The 24,481-nt window shown below is 38.5% G+C and overlaps 1 long non-coding RNA gene across 2 annotated transcripts; it reads left to right on the top strand.

The window, feature by feature from the left end:
• The first annotated feature begins 2,406 nt into the window (after window positions 1-2,406).
• On the top strand, window positions 2,407-24,009 carry LOC114138761 (uncharacterized). 2 transcript variants are annotated; one of them, XR_003594292.1, is made up of 9 exons: window positions 2,407-2,457; window positions 2,667-2,719; window positions 4,324-4,460; window positions 5,463-5,540; window positions 7,787-7,921; window positions 14,964-15,197; window positions 20,969-21,098; window positions 21,258-21,413; window positions 22,688-24,009. It is a non-coding gene; the product is annotated as an uncharacterized LOC114138761 (long non-coding RNA). The 2 variants fall into 2 exon arrangements; XR_003594293.1 differs by having other exon boundaries at window positions 4,324-4,600; window positions 22,654-24,009.
• The last annotated feature ends 472 nt before the right edge of the window (window positions 24,010-24,481 follow it).

The following is a 24,481-nucleotide window of genomic DNA, read 5'->3' as shown; positions in this document are numbered from 1 at the left end:
TTTCCAGTGTAATATGTCTGAACTAGAAACAAGAGAGGAATACTGAGTAAAGTTTTGTGTTTTGCAGTGTAAATGCTGGTTTCTTCTATCAGGTTTGTTGTTTTGGTGACTTTGATGTTGGATGGAGTCCAGACTTTTACTTTCTGTTTGTTACTGTTGTTCTGTAAATCTGTCTGAGTCGCTCAATGACAGCAGAGTCTTAAACTGATCTTCTGAAAAAACACTTTTCCAAGCGAACATCGATAACAAACAGCTTTTCCCCAAATCAATCGTCAGTATTGACTGCAGCTCCATCAGTTAATGTTTTATGTATTTTATGACGCTGCTACAGTCGACGAGAAGAGCATCCAGTGAAAATCAGCATTAAAGGAAAGCTTTAGATGATTAGTGCTGGAGTCAGCGTGGTGCCGATCACCGCTTCCATTGACTTCTGTTACCAAAACAACCTCTAGTTGCTCAATAAAAGAATAATGAGAAACTGAATGTTTGTTATTATAATTACTAAACCTTTAAACTATTTGGGAGCCAATATGAATCCATGTCTCAGTATCAGTTCTGTTTCTGCATGAGCTGAAATGCCACTTACAGAGGAAGAAGCCAAAGCTCCTAAAGCGACAGAAAACCTTTCAGCATAATGACCTCAGTTACATTTTAAGGAAACTGGAGGAAACATGCTGGTCTGAAAACATGCTGCTAACACTGAGGTAAAGGAGTGGCAGCATCATGGTGTGTGAATGCTTTACTGCAGCTGATGCTGTCAGATTATGGGGGATTAAAAGACGAAATGTTTGACCCAGAGAATGGATGTAAACTGTTGAATCTGATTAAAAATAATCTGCAAAAAATCTCTTGCTCAGTATTCTCACAATTTAAAAATAAAAACAATTTTGATATTTCTACCTGACTTTGATCTGATTTAATGTGAAACAGTAAAAAAAAATAACAATATAGTTTATGTAGAAATATGTTTACAGTTGTATTGTTGTTTTATAAGGTTTGCATGTGAAAACTAAAATTAGTTCAAACTGCTTAAAAAAATATATTAATCTCCTGAATGTAGAAAAATCCTGAACTTGAACTAAACCTTGAGATGAACTTTGCTTTATGTAAACCAGTAGGAAACTAACACATGAACTAGATCTGATTATTTAGCTCTAGTGATCAGGTGAAACACATTATATTCAGATTTAGGGTTAAAGGTACACAGTTGTTTTAGCAATCAAAGCTTTTTCAAAATAAAAGTTTCTGCCTGTTTAAATGATGTCCAGCTGGTTGCAGAAGGTTAATGGGTTCAGGATTAATGTCGGCGTGGAGCTGCATGCCAGCGCCTCGGATGGAGGAGTTTTCTCCTGTTTGACTGGAGATTTGAAAACGCCTGCAGACATGAGGGAGCAGGCAGGAATTATTTCCCTGCAGCCGTTCCAGGCCCTGCCCTTTCCGAGGATTAAGGTATATACGTCTCAGTGTTTGTGGACTAATGCATATGATGTTACGGTGAATAATCCTAGGGGTAAAATTTGCTTTAGAACTGGATTTAAATGGTTTTAGCTGCCAGGAATCTCAACATGACAGGAGCAAATAACCAGTAAAGACTTGGGAAGGCAGGTGGAGAGTTTGGGAAGAGATCTTTCCAGGTCCAAGTTAATCCTCAGTCTGATGAGTTTAATGTTGTCTCAGGAGATTAATGCTATTTTATGTAGAACATGACAACACTCCGCTGGTGGTTATAAACTTTTACTTTTTATTTTAATTATAAGTGACTCAAACAGGAAGTATTTTGAAGAATTATCGGTGTGTTTGTGATAACATAGTTAACGCATGCTCCTTTTTTAAACAGACACTCCTTTACTTTATTAGGCACTCTGCAGAGTTTCAAAATGTTGAATTTTTGAGTTATTGTAATAGTTATAATCAGATTATAATCAGATTATAATCAGGCAGATTAAGGTTATAATCATAGTGGTTTCATGAGTTGGTTCTGGAGTATTTATAAATGCTGACGTTAATGTATTCTCATCCTCAAACAAATGTAAAAATGTTCTGAGGTTTGTGTTAAAATTCAAGCTTTGCTGGCATTTTGCCCTGATCCGGCTCTGGTCGCCACAGGGTTCTTCAAATCATTTCTACACAGTTCAGAACATATCAAGTTTTTTATTACCTGAAAAGAAAGCATAATACATTCCATTAAAATGCCTTACTTATTAACTGTATGTATTTTTAGTTTCTTAATTTTATCGACTTTCAACTTTATCTTATTGTACCAAATCTATGTAATCATTTTGAGAAAGTTTAGTTTATGTATTTTATTTTTGCGTAACATGCGACGTAAATCCGGTAGGTGGCGGTAAATGCACCTTAAGTTGGTTTGGCATCCGCCAATAAAATACAAAAGAAGAAGAAGAAGGTGACGTCACTTCCTCTTTCACCAGCGCGTTCATGGTTGTTTTATTGCGGAAGGTGAGTTTCTGACGGAGTTTTGTTGACCGACTAGTTTCTGTAAAGGTCAAAATGTTTTAGAATCTTTTAGCGAACGTGTTTGTAAGATGTTCGTTTCAGTTTTATACATATTTCAGGGGAAGATGGATGTTTTTGTTCGTTAGGCCTTACTGCTGCAGCACACGTGTGAACAACTGACTGGTTTTATGCGGTTCCTTTGGCCCGGACAGGTGAACTGATGTCACGTGGATGTTGTTGAACTGTTCAGTTCCATTCTGTGCAGGTGTGTTGTTACTCTTCTGTATGTTTTATTGAACTTTCTCGTTCATTTTTGAAGTTTTATTTATTTAAATGTACAATATTCAAAGTGTTATGCGTTTCAACTGTTAATCACAAAGATCAGCTGATGGTGTGCGTTTTCTTAAGTTTTCTTTATTTTGTCTTTCTTTAAAATATGTAAAATGACTGCTGCGATAAAACACCAGAGCTGCTGACTTCACACCAGAATGGCTGTGAAGTCTCAGATTTGAAAAGTCTAGTTCTAGTTCTGTGTTACGTCCAACAGGCTCGTTTAGTGGGGAAACATTAAAGGAGACCACACAAAGACTTTGATTAAATGAAAGTCTCTCATTTCAAGAAATAAAACCTGAAATGAGAAACCAAAATAGATTAATGCAAAAACCCATAGATAACCAGAAATAAATAATATCTTCTGGTTGGGTTTGAAACCCAACCAGAAGATACAAACCCAACCAAATGTGTTTCTGAGTAGGGAGAGGGAAAAGCCTCCTGTCTGCTGCAGCTTTAAAGCAGCAGAGCATCAATCAGGGCAGAACATGACACCTGCAGAAGGCCTGGATCCAGAACCCTAGTAGGAAAAAGGGCAGAGACCCACTGCAGCCGTAAAACTGAATAACAAGAAATGCAGTGAGCATTACTCAAAACTAATTCCCAAGTTATAATTATATAAGGGAGTTTTTCTTTTCTTTTTTAACTGTGTGTATTATTCTCTCTATTGTATATCTACAGTAACTGTTTCATAAAAATTGTTTCAATGTTCTGTTGTAAAACTGTTTCCTAATGAATACATTGTCGATAAAAAGGCCAATTAAAGCAACAGAAAACAAAACATCAGAAGTTTATTTTTTCCCGATAGAGGATTAGATTTTCTAATAAATGTAACAACATTCTTCAGATTATTACGGGGAAGTTTTGCTGGCTTTGAATCTCCAGAATATTATCTGACAACAAGGCTACACTTTTATTTCTCCACTATAACTGCAGTCAGTTCATTTCTATCCTTTGTGCATTTTCAATTTCCTGCAGCCTAATAAAACCTCGTGTATCTCACAGTTCATGACTTTTCCTAATAGAATGTCTGGTGTACAAAATAAAGTAATTATAATAATTAGAACCAAGCCCACCCAGGGAGCCATTTTTACCCCTATAGAAAATCATGTTGCACATTATATTGGTGTAACAGCCACAGCGTTGCCGGGTAACCAAGTGTGTACATCTTTACAGATTTCTTCTGCTTTTGTGTTGAACTGAAACAGTTTAGATCATCAAACACGTCTTAATATTCCACAAAGAAAACCTGAATAAATAGAAAAGGTTGTTTTCAAAGGTGATATTGTCTTGTCTTTTATTGTTTTTGGAAATTCAAAAGTTGACCCTTGACTTATTTATGTTGCTGCTGTCTCTTGTTTATATATATATATATATATATATATATATATATATAAAAAGCTTCCTGGATAAATGTCAAGTATTTGTCAGACTGCTGGTTTTAGTGTTTGCCGTTATCTTGGCTCTGTATTGGTTCTAATCCAGTTTTTATAATCCATAATCTTCACTGATTTCATGTTTTTCATTTTGCATTTTCAGGTCAGATCAGCATAAAGTCGCCGAACCGAGAAACTTTCACACCGTTGTGTAGTTTGTTTTTTTCACATAACCTGCCATTGGTCAGTGGGAGGTTACCACGGCGACAGAGAGCGGACACGAGACCAGCAGACCGTGAGGTAACGAAGCTAATCTTGGGCTTATCCAATGAAATCCCTCAGTCCTCCTTGGCCCCGCCCCTTTCCACCAAGGTTATAAATGGCGCCATTTCAGTGAGCGGATATGGAACCAGAAAAACTTCAACAACTAAATCTAAAATGTGCGTAAGTCCATTCAGAAAAATGTGTCAAACTAACCGATATGTTAATTACCACACAGTAACGTCACGAAGGTATTACTACTGTAAAGGCGGGAGGGAGAGACGCTAACATGGGAGGGGGGCAAAGAGGGGATATAAAATGCAGCAGTGTCCCGGAAAAAACGGAAGACTTGACAGGATAACACAGGAATGACGAATAATTGTAAATTTCAATAGAAAACGTAGGAACAACAAATGGCTGTTAGAAAACAGCTACTGATACCATTTAAAAATGTTTTAAAAATGACTAGACATCTTCAGTAAATACTGTCTGGGGAAGTTGTAGCCAAAATGTTCAACATATTAAATGATTGCAAGAATATTTGGGTTGTGTAGTTAAATTTGAAGTTGGTAATTACTACAGGTGAACTTATTGCACGACGCCTCTGTTAAGGTGTCCAGGCTTTATGTTAAATTAGTTAGTATCTGTTCATATGTACAGATACTACATATCTGTACTACAGATACTACAGACGATAAGTTTACAATGGTAAACTTATTGTCAGTAAATTGGTTTTCATAGAGTTAAGAATAAATCATGTATTTTATGTCATTTGCTTGTACTGGTGGGGTTTGTAATTGAAAGCAAAAATAACATTTTCTCCAGCAGCCTCAGCGGCTGGTGGAGAAAATGTTTAATTTCCCCCCCTGGGCCCTGAGGCTCCGCACCACATTACGCTGCAGCATTAAACCGTCAGAATGCAGCCAGACCCATTTTTAAATGACTTCTCATCCTCTCTGGGGTAGAAAACACTCTTTCTCATTTATTTCTTAAGTGTTGTGGTATTGTTGTAAAATATTCTCACTGCCCTCCATCCCTAAGTTTGACCTCTACTTCTGGTTGGAATCAAGAAGAAGAAAGATGGACTGAAAGCTTCACCTTTGACCTTCATCACTGCAGGTCAGTACTGTTTGTCTTCGGGCCTGAAATATTACAGAGACTTTTAATAGTTATCTTTTAAAATTAATCAACAGTTGTCTGTTAATATTTCAACATTTAATTCTCCATCTAAAGGCTGCTTTAGATCATTTTGAAAAATTACCAAATGAAACATTAATGCTCTGAGAAAACTAAGAGATTAAAAGCTGTTGAGTTTCTGCTGTCTTGTGTTTGTAATAACGTCTGTTTTCATTCCCACCATAAAACATGCAGCGTTTTCAAAATGTTCCGTTTTTTTCTGATCTGATCAACGTTTCCACGTTTTCATGTCTCCTATGCAGCTTGTTGTGAGAATTAATTAAAACTACTTGTGGTTTTAATAGTTACATTTATTTCAATAACCTCTTGGGGAAAAATACTTTTCAGAGTATTTCTACTAAGCTGTACTTTATATTTTTATTTGAATAATTTTATTAAGTATTATGACTTTAGCTTGAGTAAAATTTCTGGATTGTCTGCCCACTCACCAAACACACCTGTAGTTTTATTACCATTTCCTAAACTTTATATTGAAAGAAATTTTAAAAAATTTAAATTTCAAATAATTTTATATTTTAGTCCATCTGATGATTCTTAAATATTAAATGGTTTGATCAACTACTTCTTAACTTTTACTTTTTGAACATTTTACTTGAGTAAAAACATGTTAAAATAACACTTTTCTTACTTGAGTAAAATTTTTGGGTTATTGTTTTCATCTTTTATTGATATTCTGTGTTTTATGGTGAACTGTTTGATACAATGTCTCCAGAAACGTCTGTTGTTCCCTTTGACTCGTTCTTGATTTCGCTCTACAGACTGACGTCATATTTTATCCTTTCATCAGTTCTCCACTAAGCTGATGCTGTTTTGGCTGTTTTGTCTTGTTGGTTTTTGTTTTGGTTGTTGTTTTTTTTTCTTATGTCTGGGCTGTTTAACTCTGAAAAATCATAAATAATTTATTTTATTTTTTTAAATTGGGGGTAATCTAACCACCATTTGGATTGCGGAGGTGTGTGTGTGTGTGTGTGTGTGTGTGTGTGTGTGTGTGTGTGTGTGTGTGTGTGTGTGTGTCTGGGTGGGTGTGTGTAAAGCAATGCATACTTTTTCATTCACTTCAAAATTAAGCTCCACTTTGTCAGATAAAATCCCATTAAAATTCTCTAAGTTCTGGTTATAATTACACTGTAACTAATTAGAAAGCTGGTTTCAGGAAACATATGGTCCAAGCCTCTTAGTGTGCTAAAATATGCACATCAAATACACACCACAGCACAAACTGAGCAGCTAAACAAACATGCAGAAAGTCTGCAGGAACTCGTCTGGTCCAGTCAGACTGAACAGACGACCTTCAGGAAGGCAGAGAGGTCAAACGACCCAGGACAACTTTCTTCCAGTCATCAGTCTGATTTAACCGAATGAACTGTGACAGCTGTCCCGACTGTCACACGCAGACACTTTTGGTAATGGTATTTTTGTTTTCCCTTAATATTACTTTATATATTGATTAGTGAGTAGTTTAGATTTTTATCTTTATATTTGTTTTCATTAGTCTGACTGTTTAGTTAACTATTTGTTGTGCACCCATTTAGTTAACTTTATGTGTCAGTTCTTTGTATATTTTGTTAAATATAACAAATTAATTTCTTTCTTTTGAGTTACCAGTTTCCTCTGGACCTGTTCATGAAAATCACACAGATGAGCTCCAGCTGATTGATGTCCATATATGGGTGTCAAACTTCCTCAGCGGACCATTCCATTTGTTCACCAGGGGAGGGGGAAATTTGGTCCTTAGTTTAATTTTACCATTTATTTAATGTTTCTTCTTTTGGAAAGTTAGTTAAATTCTGATATTTATTTCATTTATAGATTTAGTAATATTCTGACCAGTATTTGTTAGGTTTTTATGTGTTTAATTACCCCCTAGTGTGTGTTAATGGTCTGATCAGCCACTATCTAAGTTCCCCTCATGTCTTGTTTGTTAGGTCAGTTTGTGCTTGAGTTTGTTCTGTTACCACTTGAGTTGTACTTTGTTATGTTGACTTCAGTTTGGGCCCAATTTATCATTTTTGGATTTTTTTTGTTAATAAATTAAGATTATATTTTGAATTTTCTTCAACGTCTCTGGCTGGTTTATGCAAAACCTTCACAGAACAGAAATAATGACTGTGAGCTGATAGAAAGGTGCATTTCTGGTTTTGCTCTGAACAGCTTCTTCTCCGTTGCAGATCAATGTGGGCGGGACCAGCTGTTCATCATCTGAAGCTGCAGGAACTCCAAACACACAACTTCCTGTCTGTGTCTGTCAGGCTGACTGACAGTGAATGAAGAGGACTGTAGAGTTTGTACTGACTAACAGAGAGGTGAGGATGTCTTTTAGCTGTAATCAAACAGGGCGACTGAACTTTGCACCAATCACAGGATAAAATCCATCCTGCTGTTCTGCATGTGTTACTATACCTGATAACGTATTTAAAACTTCAGCTTTAGTGGCATCAGATACAGTTTATGGTGAGTTATGTTTTCTAAAAACGTATTTCCCTCTGACTAAATGTGCCTGAATCATAAAATCGTCTGAGCAGCAGCAGATATTTGATTGATATAACAGATTTTGTGACGCGTCATTTTTATTTGAATCAATTAGCTGCTGGAAAATCATTTTGTCCAGATAAATATCAGACAAGCAGATGCTTTATGAAGTTACTGGTGTTTGGAAATGATTTGAATTTAATGGACTCATGACCATGACTGCAGTATCGCATGGACATCGGGGGCAGTTCCCCTGGATTGGCAGACTGGGGTGGTGGTCCCCCTGTTCAAAAAGGGGGACCGGAGGGTGTGCTCCAATTATAGAGGGGTCACACTCTTAAGCCTCCCTGGCAAGGTCTATTCAGGGGTCCTGGAGAGGAGGGTCCGTCGGATAGTCGAACCTCGGATTCAGGAAGAGCAGTGTGGTTTTCGTCCTGGTCGTGGAACACTGGACCAGCTCTACACCCTCGGCAGGGTCCTGGAGGGTGCATGGGAGTTCGCCCAACCAGTCTACATGTGTTTTGTGGACTTGGAGAAGGCGTTCGACCGTGTCCCTCGGGGAGCCCTGTGGGGGGTTCTCCGGGAGTATGGGGTACCGGGCCCTTTGATACGGGCTGTCAGGTCCCTGTATGACCGGTGTCAGAGTCTGGTCCGCATTGCCGGCAGTAAGTCGGGCTCGTTTCCGGTGAGAGTTGGACTCCGCCAGGGCTGCCCTTTGTCACCGATTCTGTTCATCACTTTCATGGACAGAATTTCTAGGCGCAGCCAAGGTGTTGAGGGGATCCGATTTGGTGGCCTCAGGATCTCATCTCTGCTTTTCGCAGACGATGTGGTCCTTTTGGCTTCATCAGATCGTGATCTGCAGCTCTCGCTGGATCGGTTCGCAGCCGAGTGTGAAGCGGCCGGGATGGGGATCAGTGCCTCCAAATCCGAGGCCATGGTCTTGAGCCGGAAAAGGGTAGAGTGCCTTCTCCGGGTCAGGGGGGGTGTCCTGCCCCAAGTGGAGGAGTTTAAGTATCTCGGGATCTTGTTCACGAATGGGGGAAGAAGGGAGCGGGAGGTCGACAGGCGGATTGGCGCAGCGTCTGCTGTCAAGCGGGCGCTGTACCGGTCCGTCGTGGTGAAGAAAGAGCTGAGCCAAAAAGCGAAGCTCTCGATTTACCGGTCGATCTACGTTCCCACCCTCATCTATGGTCATGAGCTTTGGGTCATGACCGAAAGAACGAGATCGCGGATACAAGCGGCCGAAATGGGTTTTCTCCGTAGGGTGGCTGGGCTCTCCCTTAGAGATAGGGTGAGAAGCTCAGTCATCCGGGAGGGACTCAGAGTAGAGCCGCTGCTCCTTCACATCGAGAGGAGCCAGTTGAGGTGGCTCGGGCATCTGGTCAGGATGCCTCCTGGACGCCTCCCTGGTGAGGTGTTCCGGGCATGTCCCACCGGGAGGAGGCCCCGGGGAAGACCCAGGACACACTGGAGGGACTATGTCTCTCGGCTGGCCTGGGAACGCCTCGGGATTCCCCCGGAGGAGCTAGAAGAAGTGGCTGGGGAGAGGGAAGTCTGGGCCTCCCTTCTGAAGCTGCTACCCCCGCGACCCGACCTCGGATAAGCGGAAGAAGATGGATGGATGGATGGATGGATGGACTCATGACCGCAGTGACCCGTGATCATGACCCGTTTCTCTAAACTCCTTCACATCCCACTCCTCCTGTTACACCAGGTGTGCCTCAGGGCTCCGTCCTCATCATCAGTTATTTCCTTCCCTGGCAGAATTTCTTCAAATTCAATATCCTCCTTGCAGAAGACATTCAGCTCTATTTTTCTGATTTGAAATCTTGATTTACATTTAATTTACTTAATTATAAACAGTTTTTTAAATTCACATTAGTAATATCAGTTATTATGCATATCTTCACTTTACGCTACATAAACCACCTCCACCCTCCTTAACCCCTGATATAACAGATGTAGCAGATTTTGACCTTGGTCATCGCCTCGTTACAGACATTGATTTATATATTTCTCTTTTATTTTCCTCAAATGGTTTAAAACTACAGTTTCCAAATCACTTGTGTCCTTCAGCAGCTGCTTCTGGTTAAATCTAAATTCTTCTGTACATTTTCAAAGCCATCCAGAACCTCGCTCCTCTTGCCAGATCTCCTGTTCCCTTCGGTCATCCGGCTGTCTGCAGCGTCCTCCTGCCAGGAAGCCGCAATATTGACAGTTTTAATCAAAATGCAAAAATTACTTGTTGAAGAAACCAAGATTGTGCAGCTTAAACAAAGTATTAGCTTATGGGTTTTCTACCTGATCCCAAAACACATTTTCACCCTGACATATTTGCTTTTGTCTGGTTGAATTGCACAAGAAAACATGCATATAAATAACAGCGGTGCAAAGATTTCTCATGTCCTACCATTTTGTATTGATCTAAAAAATGCTGCATTTTTAACTTTGATGATCAGTTTTAATATCCAATATCTGATATAAAGTAGAATAAAATTCATCTGTTTCATTCAGATTTGAAACAATAACCAGAAGGAAAACTGATAAAAAAAAAAAAAAAAAAAGGAAAACAGAAAAACTCAGAGGAAAAGGTAAAGGTAGCATACTGGATCATATCAACAGGATATGAAGAAAAGTTTGAGCAAACTATTAAAAATAGTTTAATATAAAAAAGAAAACGAATCCTCATGATGTTCGTTATTCCAGGATCAGTTCTGTCTGTCTGGGTCGGATCCTCCAGATTTAAACGTAAGCAGGAAGTTTCTCTGTACGGAGAGAGAAAGGTGTCAGATGTTTGTGTGAATGAAAAAAAACCTGCATGGGTTTGTGCCAACACAAACGCATTAAACAGCTCATTTATGTCGGTGTGTTTTATTTGCTGCATGCAGAGCAGAATCGTTGGTCCAGCTGGTCCGATTGAAGAACCCTTCAGAACCGAAGTGTTTATCAATGTGGCATTTTTATGTGATCTGGATTTTCTCTCAAGCATTCACACACAGAAACGTTCAGCTTCCAGGAAAAGACTGAACACAACCAGCCACACACTCCAGCTGTGGATCTCATTATCAAATTATCTTCTGTTTTTTAAGTTTTCACTCCAAACCAACACGATTTACCTAAAATTGGTGCATAAACTGCTTTCATTATCTAAACTACATGAAAAAACATCTGAATGTTTGTCACAAATCTTGTCAGGTTTCTAATTTATGAATCCAAAGAAGTAATCCCAGTTCATTATGAACATCAATAAGGTCATTTTGAACTGAGCTGAGCTGGAATAATTCAAACAAAAGTCACAAAATTAATTTATATGTGAAACAGGAAAAAAGTCTTGCTGACTAGAAACTCATTTAAAAGGAAAATTTGCACAGAAAAATTAACATCTGTGTTCCTACAAGTTAGATTGTAGGAATGCATAAAATAAAATATGTATTACAAACAGATCTGAGATCCAATTAAAAAAGTGTTAAAGAAAATAAAACTGTTAGGTCATGAAAAAACAATATAACAGGAGTCAAATTTTCTGTCTTTGCATTTCAGTTTAAAACTTTATTACAGCATTCTGGGAAAAATAGGACTTTTTATTAATGCAGGAGAAGACTGCATAAAGCAGATGAAAAGGCTTTCAGCAGTTTGGATATTTTTAGATTTTTTTGTTCACTTTTTGCACTTTGATTTCCTTTGTGTTCTCTTTTCTCACCTCCTCTGCTGAGTGCATAAATCCATGTATTTTCTCTCGCTGCCTCCATTATGTGGGTGTATGTGTATGCAGCTTGGCTCATGCTTCACAAATCACACATAACATCTTTATTGATACCGTTAGCATTTAAAACGACACCTGAGGTCGTCCTTTAAAAGCTGCATCGATTCTGAGTTTGATAAAAAACAATCTGTGATCCTGTGTGTGAAAATTCAAGGACCTTCCATTCTGATCCGGGTCCAAACCTGCTCCATTTTAACACCAATTATAAACCTGAAATACAGCAGCAGGAAAAGTACAGGTGTGGAAAATGTTTGGCAGGTTTATTGTGCAATATGTTGAAAATGTATCTATTGTTGAGAAACATGTTGGAAGGAGTTCTGTGGAAGGAGAAAATGCATTGCTCACATTGTTTTTCCTCAACCTCAGATGAAAACTCAACAGATTCACAGAACAAACCAAGAACATTTTGGTTTATAGAAATGAAGCTGCAGCTGCTTGATTCTGCAGCCGACATGTTTGATTTGTCTGATTGATTGTTGCATCAAAGGCGTGAAGATGTCACAGGTTCATTTGAAAAACAAACTGCATCCCAAATAATTAGTTCCAGAAGGAAAGCATCTTGAGAAATGTCCCTCTCCACTCCAACTGTCTCCATTTGGACTCATTCTGGCCTGAATTTTAAAGGTAAAGGAAAATGGATCCAATTTAAGTCATCTTCACTGAGAGGAAACTTTTTGAGTCCAGCATCACATATTTTCCATCAGAAAACAGCTTCTTATTGATTCCTGGCAGACTGCTTCTCTTTGCTTCCCTTCAGTGAGCTGGCAGAGCGTCTGTTCGTTAGGCTCACCTGCGCTTGGCGCCTCGGAGAATTAAAATGTTAGAAATAAAAAACCTCATCCTGGATTCCTGCTTTCACGACACAAAGCCATGTTTTAGTTCAAATAATCAGTTTCAGGCTGGAAGGAGGAAGTTATTTAAGAGTCGCTACGCTGACTTACAATTTGCCGCTTCCAAATTTGTTCTGGTTTTAGTTTAAATGTTTCACAACATCAAGCTAATGTTGGTATCAGACAAAAACGCTAGTTTGAAAAAAAGTTTTCACATGATGGTTTGATTTATTAAAGGCATTATGCCATGTGAAATTCACCCACTTTTCATAAATCATGAATTATGTGTGATTAATTACATTTTAGAAAATAGAGTTAAATTTCATTCAGACCTTTGGAATAACAGAAAATCTCATAAACAGGCCGTTTCTGACGGTGTGAAGTCAAACAACAAAAACACATGAAACGTGGTGGTGGCAGCATCATGTGACTGCAGAGAAACACTTGGTTGAGTTCCTGCAGCTCTTTGTTTGTTAAATTATTTCTTCAGCTGATAGAAGTCTGACTTTGTAATCGTCTTTATGTGTCTCTGAAGGTTCAGGTCAGATTTCCTGGTTTCTATCTGTAATGACTCCAGATTAAACCTCTTTAGGTCCAAAGATAATAACTTTGATTTTTTTTCTTTTTAACTGGAGAAGGTTTTTTCCTCCTCTGTGCGCCGATTTATTCTAAGTATCTACTGAGTGTGTGTGAAGGTTGCTGGCTTTTTGCTGTAAAATTTGACTTTGCCCTTGTCATAACTTTGATTTTGAATAGTTCACAAGGTCCTCCACTGGCTTGTTGGTTTGTTTACTGGGACGACGCCTAAAAGTGTCACCAGTGACAAATTCAGTGCAGAAACTTAACTTTTTATTCCCAACTGAAGGGGCGAAAAGCTGGAGCTGACACATCATGGATTTTTAACCGCACCTTGAGTACTTTTTTAGCCGCCGTGAACCATCTGTGCACAAAAAATCATGTCACTTCACAGCTTTTTTATTTGAACCAGTTTCTGGAGCAGGTTTCTAAAACTATAAATGTCTGAGTGCAAAAATGTCTTGTGAATCATCTTCAAATGTATTGAAATGTCATAGAAAGGATTTATTACGGTGGCCGACAGGTGCAAATGCGCAGCAAAAGAGAAAACATGCAAACAAACAAAAAACACGCGCACAAATTAAATGCGGCAAGCAAAAAGCGAATAAAATGCAGCAAACAAAAAGAGAGACGCAAACAAAAAAGAAGACACCCCCGAATGAAATGCAGCAAACAAAAAGTGTTGAAAACGGAAGTGCTCCAGACCACTAGGGGGAGTCAAAGAGTCGAGACCGAGCCCAGAACGGTATGACTGACACAAAGTCTATCACGCTACCCATAAATTATTCTGTTATTCTATAATATTATAAAAGACGGCGTATCTGAAAAGAAATATAGTAATACGTACCTTTACTTTCTTTCAAATTTCTTTCTCTGAATCTTGCATCTGGTCCCATAGAAATGAATACTATTTTCTTTGACTCCCCCTAGTGGTCTGGAGCACTTCCGTTTTCAACTCTTTTTGTTTGCTGCATTTCATTCGCTTTTTGCTTGCCGCATTTAATTTGTGCGCGTGTTTTTTGTTTGTTTGCATGTTTTCTCTTTTGCTGCGCATTTGCACCTGTCGGCCACCGTAATTTATCCTCAGCTTCATTACTTTGTTCAGGATTGACAATGTTTGTCACATTTTTGAAGGATAGTTTTACACTAATAAGTTCCTTTACTTTTCATAAAGAGAACATGAACATTTCATTTTATTTAACAAAGACAAGAAGCTCATTTCAGCCTGAATTAATTTTTCCAACTTGTGCAGCTTTGATTATCTTGTTTCTGCAAGTTTTTCTTTTTAATGTCATCATTGGAATCACTGCTATCAGACTTTTAGTTTTGCTTTTTAATTCTGGTTTGAATCTGATCTATGGAGGGTTTTTTGTGAAATCTGCATGTTTTTTTCTGTGCTTGTCTGTTTTTTTTCCTGATCCTCCACATTCCTCCAGACGTTTAAAGCCATTCATGCATTTAGGGAATATCTTGACAATATCTCTGTTGCTTTAAATGTGAGTGAAAAATCTGTAGCTGGATGGACGTGTTGCTGAGGTTCTTAATTACTAGAAATGTTTTGGTTAAAAAATGAAACAGAAGTGTTTTAACTTGTTCTCCCTCTGATTTTATTTGTATAACTGATAAAAACATGTTTCCTATTATTTCTGAGCCAAACATCATTGCAACATTTTCAGATGAAATTTTCTTGTGTGCTCCGCGCAGCGCGCCGTGAGCAGAAACTTAAGGAGGCGCTGCAGTGAGAGGCCTCTTGTATCGCCACATCAGAGCTTATCTGTCAGGCATCCTGCCAGGACAGCTGCACCTGTTTGGAGGACCCGCGGCCGCGGCTACGAGGCGCCTCAGTGGAGCGAGCCGCGAGCGAATACTTCTTCCCAACCTGAAGGTTGAAGCACAAAGAGGCCAGATGGTACAACAGCTACGTTACGATCACAAAGGGTAAGAAAGGATCGGCGCTCCAGTTCTGCTCCAGCAGCTGCTCAGTTTTCTTCTCTCATCACTTCAAATCATTATGATGTTCCTGCAGCAGCTCCTCTGCAAATCAGCCGTTTTATGACACAAAACAAAAATCATGTGGTCAGCTCACAGTATTTCAGTAAAATAGAGGAAAACATTTTCAAATATGCAAAGAAAGCCCATCAATAACTGAATGTACACATAACAGATTTTAAAACTGTTGCATGATTGATGCCCATTTGATTATACAGAGTAACTGTTATGAAATGCTGCAGCTGATTAGGAATTTTCTCCATATTTCAGCTGGACTGACCTGAACAGATTCTGACCTTTCAGAACGTTTTCTATAGGAGTGTCTATAGTGCTTAAAATCTGTAAATATAATTAATCTTCAACACTAAGAGGAAAGAACAAGCATATTTACTTAGATTGGACCAAATCTAAACATTGAGTTTGTATATTTGTGTTGCAGTTAGAACCCTCTGGGTAAGGCATGAGTTATTCATGGAAAGAAAAACTCCACTTGGCATCTTGTGTGTAAATGAGGCGCATCAGGCGGATGAATAGCAAATAGAACGTCAGCTGCACTTCCCATTTCTGATGCTTTTTCCTATTTAAATCTCCCAAGACATTTCGGCGAAGCCGAAGTTTTCACACATGAAGCAGGAACAAAGACGGAGCAACGTAAAGGAAACTAACATCCCAATTATCTTTTCTAGCTCCAGTAAATTAGAACAAATCTGGAGCATAAAGAGAAATTTGGCTGATATTTATTTACATAAAGTTATTTTTCAGTTGCAGCTCTAATTATACTCCAAATTAAAGAGAAGGTGGGAAAAACAAAGCATTTGAATTAATACTGCGATCCCAACAGTAAGACGTTAAGTAATTATGATAAATAGATAGTTTTTATTGTAACTAATTAACTCCAAATACAAATACTGCTGGTGGAAACATGAGATTAATGCTGCAGGTTTCTCCAGCAGGTGAATCTTTTGGAGTTTCTGCCTGGATTTGAATCTAAGTTTCTGTTTCAGTTCATCCTTTTTCAAGATGTGTGCATCTGAAGATAATAACCTTTATTTAATGAGATAAAAACCTTTTTGTAATCTACAATCTTTTTTCAAGAGCTGTGCATTATAGCAGCAGCACTTACATTCAACCATAAAATAAAATAAACTAATAAAAAATATTAATGACTAACAAAACGATTTGACTTAGGATTTTCATTAACACTTTTCGTTCGCAGTCTCACTTTTTCTATCGCTTTAGACTTTTCTAAATGTTAGTAGAGAATATTAAACGCTTCAATGTTTTTCTTCTAATATATTTTTATATACCTAAAATTCACAAAAACTTGCAATCAAAGTGAAGGTCGCAGGCAAAAAACTAAATCAGATAAGAGAAGCAAGAAACATCTGAAGTTCATCAGTATTTAAAACTGATCCTGGTTCTGAGCTCAAACTGTTTCTCATCACACAGCAGGGTAAGTTGTGGCGCTCCGCAGGGCTCAGTGTCGGGCCCAGTTCTCCTCATGTCGGTTAAATATCAGAGAGCACCGTGAAAACTTCCACCGGCAGAAAAACCTGGATTACTTTTCCTTTTAATGTCGACGACAGAGGAAATGTTTCCTCTGGACCAGAGGCTGTGGAAGGCAAACTGCTCCGTGACTTTGAGTGGCATTTAATTGGGTTCTAGTAATAAAGCACAGAACGTTGTTGTTGTCCTTGACCAGAACCCGTCCCAGATTAAACAGCTTTCCAGAACTTTTTTTTTTACCTCCACAATATCATTAGAATTGGACGTTTCCTGTCGCAGTGATTCAGAGAATCCGCCGTGCATTTAATGCTTCAAAGGTAGACGGTAATAATTTACTATCAGAAAGGTAAAAAATGAGTAAAAAGCCTTCAGCTGATCAGAGTTCTGATGGAAATTAACAATCATATTTGTCCTATCTGACGCTCGTCATTGGCTCCTGTTGAAAGAAATAAAAATTCTTCGTCTCACATGTGAAGCCTTTCATCATAAACGCCGTCGTACATCACAGATTGATTTTCCGTGTTTCTAGCAGAGCAGGTTTACTGGGGATCCTACACATGTTCAGCACCAGGTTTAATTTAATTTAATCCAGCTGAAGGTCTGCAGATAGAACTAGAGTTTATAGATGAGACCTGCAGAACCTCCAGGATATGAGAGCAGCTGTGGAAGAAAAAGTCAAGATCATAAAATAGGAGACACATTTTTACACCAACATCTGAATAAACTTTATTGCAAATAACTTTAATATTTGGTTTCATTCTTTGAGTTTTTACTGATATCATTACACATTTATATGATATAATTGTTACAAAATGCTTTTAATGTGAAAAATATGAACCTTTAATTATTTTTCTTGCTGCATCACATTTTTATTTCTATAAAAGGAGATGATTATCATCTTTTTGATATATTTCTCTTTCCATGCAGTTTTTAGTGTTTGGTGAAACAAAATGTAAAACAAAACACACAACTGTGTAATTCCTGCTTCACACAGTTTTATTCTGATTTTCTCCTGACGCAGCGATTATTGGCCGACTCTAAAGATGATCAGATAATCAATCAGCCAATCAGAAAGCGACACAAACACAAGACAGAATAACTCCCATGATGCCTTTCTGCTGATTTTAAATATTGCCACAGCTTCTGCCTCGTCGGCCATGTTTGTTTTCTCTGAACTCACCTTTGACCTTGAGTCTGTTAGACAAATTCTGTTTATTAGATGAAGACAAATTTGAAACCAGTAAAGATCTACAAAACGTTAAAAATCCAGTTTAAATGCATCATGTGGTTTCAGTGCCAGTTTCTCTAAAATCTCCGATCAGAGGAAGAACCCGTCCCACTGAACAGAACCAAGCTTCATGTTTTTCATATCTGTAATTTGGAAAAAGTCTGCATTGTGCCTGTTTCCATGGTTCTGTTTTATGTTCAAAGCACAACTCTGTTAAAATCTGTCAACGCAGATGAAGTGATTTAAATTTGCGTTTCTGCTGGAGGAGCTGAAACGTTCAGATGTTTGATGAACGGCTCTCTGTCTAACCTCACATTCAGCTGACATTGCTTCAGTCTGGGGTCCTTGTCAGAGAACAGCAGCAACAAAGAAACATTTTAATGTGGAACTGAAAATAACCTCAGAGTTCGACGGAGCGCTTGGACTCAGAGGAGTTGATATATGGATGAAATTATCACAGAGGACATCAAATAAATAAGATCTTTCACTTTTATGGAACCATTTCCTGTTGAACAACATGATGAAGCTCAGTAATCCTTCATCAAACACAGAATTAGACGCAGTGACCTGCTGGTCTTCGGGTTTGGGGGGCGCTTCTATTGATTTTTTTCTACGTTCTGTCAAGGTCATTGAAATGACGGTAATTGAAGTTATTTAATGGAGCTGCTGGAATATTGTGGAGCAGATGAGAGTCCAGAGGGACTGGCCTGAGGAGATAACTCCTGTTCTGCTCATGGAGGTGTTATTCAGCCAGGAGCCAATAAAATGTAAAGTAAAAAGAGAAAGAAATCATTTAAATTCAATTTTAAATGGTTTAACCTTTCACTTCGTCAGGGTGAATGATCTTATTCATCTTTTTCTCTTTTTTTGGTCCTTCAGTCACAACAGCGAGTTTAAAAAAAAAAAATCTCACTTTGTGATCATTTTTACTGACGACGTTTATCATGTTTTTGTCATATTTTATACTTTATTCACATTTTTGTGTGAAATGATCTTTTAACGATGAAAGGTTTTTGTTGCTCTTATGTGAAATATTTTATTGCAGGATATTTGTATGAAATGTGGTCTCCACTGAAAATCTGCGGAATATTTTCTGTTTTACTGCTGAAGCAATAACATTTCTAATAACTTGAATATAAACAGATTTAATGAATGAAACCACATGTAACACATATTGCTATGCAGAATAAACCAGAGGCAGCCAGATTTATTCCCAAAACCTGTTTATGTTCCTAGAAGCAAACATAAATATAATAAGCATAAAGAAATATGATGTCTGGAGGAATCGCTCTGTTGCTTTGCAGCAAGAAGGTTCTGGGTTTGAATCCCAGCCTGGATTCTGGATTGAAACAACCTTTGCACGTTCTCCCGGTGCGTTCTCTCTGGGTACTCCAGCTGCCAACACTGTCAGATTAACAGCAACCAGTTGAGTTAATCTGCCTGTTAGAAAAACAGGAGTTAATTTTTCTAAGTCATCTTCTCACCATGTTATTCATTCATTTATAAATAACTAAATATTTAATTAGCAAGCTAAATATTTAGCTAGCTCGGAGCTAAACGGCTCATTTTGTGTTTGAAGCTGAAATGTTGGACAAGAAAAGAAACGATAATAAAGATGTGATTTGAAAACAGAAGCTTATAAAACTGTTTGGAAGATGCAGCTTTTATTTTGGTAGTCCACATTTTAACTAAATACTTAGAACTGAGCTAATTATTTAGCTTAAAACTAAATTTAGCGATTTAAGCTGCATCTTCAGTTTGTTTGTTTAAAGCTAAATAAACATTATTTGGCTGTTTAGATGTTCATTTAAAGCTAAACATTAGCTTGGCTATTCAGTTTGAAGCTAAATATTGTGCTAAATATATAGCTTGCAGGCTGAATATTTAGCTTAACTAATTATTTAATTTGAAGCTAAATGTTTAGCTAAGTATTTATGTTGTTTAATGGCACACCACACCATTCAGTTCAAGCAGCTGAGAGGAAAAGTCTCAGTAATTCCAGGGTATTTTTGTTAATCTGAACACAAACGGTTTCTTTGTCTTATTTAGTTTTTTATCAACATAATTCAGTTAAGCATCTTAATGTTGTATCTTTCTAAATAAAGTGGCATCAGAAGCAGACGCGTCATGTTCCCTTTGGTTCTGTAAACTGCTTATGACTTTTCTCCTAAATCTAGACGCAGTTTATCTGTAATCTGTTTTAAATGAAACCTCATTCCTCCTCCTCGTCTCTCCATCCTGCCTTGTTATCACCATTCTTAGACAAGCTTTGTGTCCTCTGGCAGAGTAAGCAGACTCATTGTTGAGGGGAGAATACTCCCTCCTGACTGGAACTGGAGCCAGTCAGGAGCCGATTCCCTCCAACAGACACTTTTTTGTTTATTCTGTCGGTTACATTGAAGGATGAGGAATATTCTGTTCTTTGGAGATTTACTGCATCAGAAACATTTCTTTACACTCAGTTGTGAAGAGTTAGAATACATAAAGTTATATAAAGTCCCAAGATGCTGGAAGGCTTTGCTGAGTCAGCCATAAACCCTGCTGCTCATCAGTCAGCAGGCTTTTATTTTGAAACATTGTCTTCCTGTGGCAGACACACTGACATCGAACGGCTTCAAACTGCAGAGCAGAGAGACGCTGGAACAAACGTAGAAATAAAATGATGCTGAACTGAATCAGTTTCACAAACTCAAACCTCATTTCAAGTTTTTGTCCCGTTTATTTGGACAAAATAAATCTGAGCTGCTGCTTCTAACATGATATTTAAAAATGTTGACAGATGTTCAGAGCAGCAGCAGCGTGTTGTGAGGAAATGCCCTGAGCTACACATCTTAAACAGAGATGAGACTCTGAGAGGAACCGAGCTTCTCCAGATGAAGCTGGTTCTTCTGGGTGGAGGTGAGCCGGATGGAGCGCTCACCTCCACCCGGCTCTTCTTGCTGCAGACCTTCCTCCCTGTGATCGATTCCATCTTTTTGCCCTGCAGCAATCTCTTCAGCAGCCAGCCAGCAAGCTCCCTGCGACCCGCTGGACGAACGAACTCCACACGGAGGGAAAACCCCTCAAAAGGCTCTGAAGGGGTTCTGCTGAAGACCGGCTGCAGCTTTGTTGGCTTGGTGAGACTCATCGCCTCACTCAGGCTTTCTGAGACTGAAAGCCATCTGATGGGAGCAGAAATCAATGCATCACACCCTGGCTGAGATCTGTGGAGGTTCTGCTTTTAAAGCGCTGCTGCCTTCTGAAGCAACAAACGGCTCGTCTCTCACTTTTCTCAGCTTGAGCAGCGTTGACTCTGGGGAGGCGGCGGCGCGGTGAGAACCAGGACGGGTGACTGATGGGTCCAGGATGGGGAACAGGCAGCTGGAGTGGATAAAACTCCTGAGGACGAAGCAAACGGCTCCGTCACACAACAGCATGAAGACCAGGAACAGGTCAGCTCAATAAATTACAGCAGCAGCAGGTTTGATTTCCACACAGAGTGAAATATTTTACTTATTTCTGTTAATGTTGATTATTACCTGCAGCTGGTAAAAGAATTGGATTTTAGAAAATATTAATATGACTGGAAATTAAAATATTGCATAAAAGTGCAGAACCAACCATGGAGGAGTGACATTCAGCTTCTATATGCCACAGATCTGGAGGTAATGTAGTTTTATTTATTACACATTTTCAGCAACAAGGCAATTCAAACACTGAGTTCCTTTAAATCAAGGCTGAAAAGCAGCTGGTTGGTTTATTTACAACCATAATGAAATATTGACCAAAATATGACAGAATGTCTCTTACAGTTGTTGTTTTTATCATGTAAAACTGCTGAAATGTCCCATACAAATATACTTGATTGAATATTTCTTGTGTGTCAGAAAGTGAAATATTTCTGACACATATTGTGATTAATATATCTAATATATTAATCACACAGAGAGAAATATTTCAGGCTTTTATTTCAGTGATTTCGGCTTGTTGGTAAATAAAACCGAACCTCTGCCACGGCTCCTCCTCTCCGCTCAGATTCATCTCCCACCAGTTCACATCTCCCTGAGAAATCAGAATTAACAATAAACGATAAGAAAAGCATCCTGCAGCAGCGCTAATGATTACCCATGATCCTCCTCTCCTTCCTCCACACTCCACCGGGGAGAAGCGGAGTGATGTGGGGTGTGCCTAAAGTTTTCTGCTCAGCCTTATTGCTTTTGCTACCCAAGACAATATTATTATCTGGAGCTGCAGGCCTCACAGCACACAACTTGTAAATAATAAACCATGCTGGACAGAAGCCTGTGAGGCTACTGCTAATCCTGCTATTATTCCACTTTTATTGGTGCTATTTGCTCATTATTCCTCCTCTCCTCTGGCTGAAGAGAGCCGTTAAATTATGCTCAGCCTATTGTTTTCTTCAGAGCAGAACGGCGTTCAGCCTCCATTCCTTTCTGCTGCTTCTCTCCTCGGTTCTGACCACATCGGCGCCTCCAGGCCTCTCAAAATGTCACAGTGGGTGGCAGCAGCTCCTGTCAGACGGGAATTTAATCATACACACTGAATTTTTTTCTTCCTTTTTTAATTTCCAATATTCTTTTGTACATTAGGACCCGTATCTGACATCAGGATTCAGGCTGTAGCTCTGCATGTGAATGAAATCGACAGAATTATTAGATTCGTGTTTTACAGACGGTGAAATTTCATCCAGCCGTTTCTCTTTCAGACGGAGCGTCGCTGACAAACCTGCAGGTAAAACATCTGAACCCATAAAGGTAAAACATCCAGCTAATGAAACGACCAGAGCTGCCATATGGAGCTTTACCTTTAATTTTCTCCTTGTTAATTTATCCTGTTGTCTTTGTAAACGGTTGGTTCAGTTTTAGCCTGTTTGTAAAATGCTACATAAATAAACTTTACATTGACATTTATGTTCTGTTGCTTTCCGATTCAGTTCAGTATCTTTTCCACAAGTTCTTCATCACCACAAATCTGCGCTTCTTGCTTCACTGCACAAATCCTTCACTGAAGCAAATTACAGTAATTATGACTTTTTTCCACAGATTTAATGATTATGTGTTGAAGGCAGAGAATCAGTGGAAATTTAAAATCTATCAGACCAAAAACTGCTGTGGAAAAAAATCTTTCTCTTCTTAGATTTCTTGTTTTTACTTAAACTTGAATGTTTCAGATTATTAAATTCTAACAGATAACCTGAGAAACTGAAAGCAGATTTTTGTTTCTCTTTGCAGTTGTTCTGTGTGCTTTTATTCTGAAGTTTGTGTTTGTGAAGCTGACAGATTTGTGGGCAGATATTTGATCATGTTTTCAGTTTAGTTGATGTTTGAGCTGCTGCTGATGCAGAAATCAGGTTTTTCTGTTACAGGCTCTTTACTCTGACCTTTGACCTCTCTGACTTATCGCTCTGTCAGGATTTTACTACCAGGCGTTTTGTCCTGTATGTCTTCTCTTTAAATAAACAACGCATCATATTTTGAATTGCAAATTTAAAGAAAATTGCAGCGCTGTCATCTCAGAAGATGAATAATTTGATGTTGTGGAGGGGAGGATGATTTTTAATTTGTAAACATAAGTTTTAACGGTACGGACCCGGACCCGGACCGTTAAATGAGGCTCTTCACTTCCTGTTATAAAGTCCAGGATCAACTCCTGCTCAGCAAAAACACAGAATGAACATTTAAATGTCGTCCTTCTAAAGTCGTTGACATTTTACAAACTTGAGATTAGTCATATTCATAACCAAGTCGGTTTAATTTGTGTAGTGCCAAATGATTTTTACTAAATGCATGAAAGTTTTTATTTTAGCCACTAATCTGTGAGATCAAGCATCTCTGGAGCAGATCTGTTACCGTTAGATAACAGCTGCAACAATCTACATTTTTATTTCAAAGAAATTCTGAACAGATAAAAGATATTGGAGCCAGATCTAAAGAAACCAGAACATCTGAAGTTCTGCAGGCCTCATAAGGTCAGAGGTCATGATCCAACATAAAAAAAAGAGTTTCAGGGTCAGAACCTCAACTGACCCAAGTGTAACTAAATCCACACAACACTTAAAAAAATACAAATTAAATTTTCCTGACCATCTGATCCACGTTGGCTGTTCAGTTTTTTCTTTATTCTGATGTTTAAATTATTAAATTTTACACTCAACTGTCAACAGAACAGAACTCCAGGAACCTTCATCTTTAGTAACTTTAATCCTGCCTTCGTTTTTCTCACAGTAAATGTTTCCTCTGTCCACTTTGCTGCAGTTCTCAGGACATGATTTGGTTTTGTAGGTTTGGTTTGGTTCTTTCAGCATCTTGCGGTCTGCTTTCAGGATGAACCTCCTGGTCTGACCAAAGCGAAGCGTCGTTTTGAATTTTTTCCCTTCAGTTACTGATTTCACATCCCTTTAAATCCCAGACGACTCTGAATCTCTGTCACTTCAACAGTCAGGAGCGCCAGCCTGAAGGTCTGAAGTTTAACCAGGAAAGTTTCCATCAGAATGCTGAGA

Source organism: Xiphophorus couchianus, chromosome 23 (assembly GCF_001444195.1).
Source record: "Xiphophorus couchianus chromosome 23, X_couchianus-1.0, whole genome shotgun sequence".
Classification (NCBI taxonomy): Eukaryota; Metazoa; Chordata; class Actinopteri; order Cyprinodontiformes; family Poeciliidae; genus Xiphophorus; species Xiphophorus couchianus.
The sequence above is the reverse complement of the archived record's forward strand: the minus strand, read 5'-3'. Positions and strand labels throughout refer to the sequence as shown.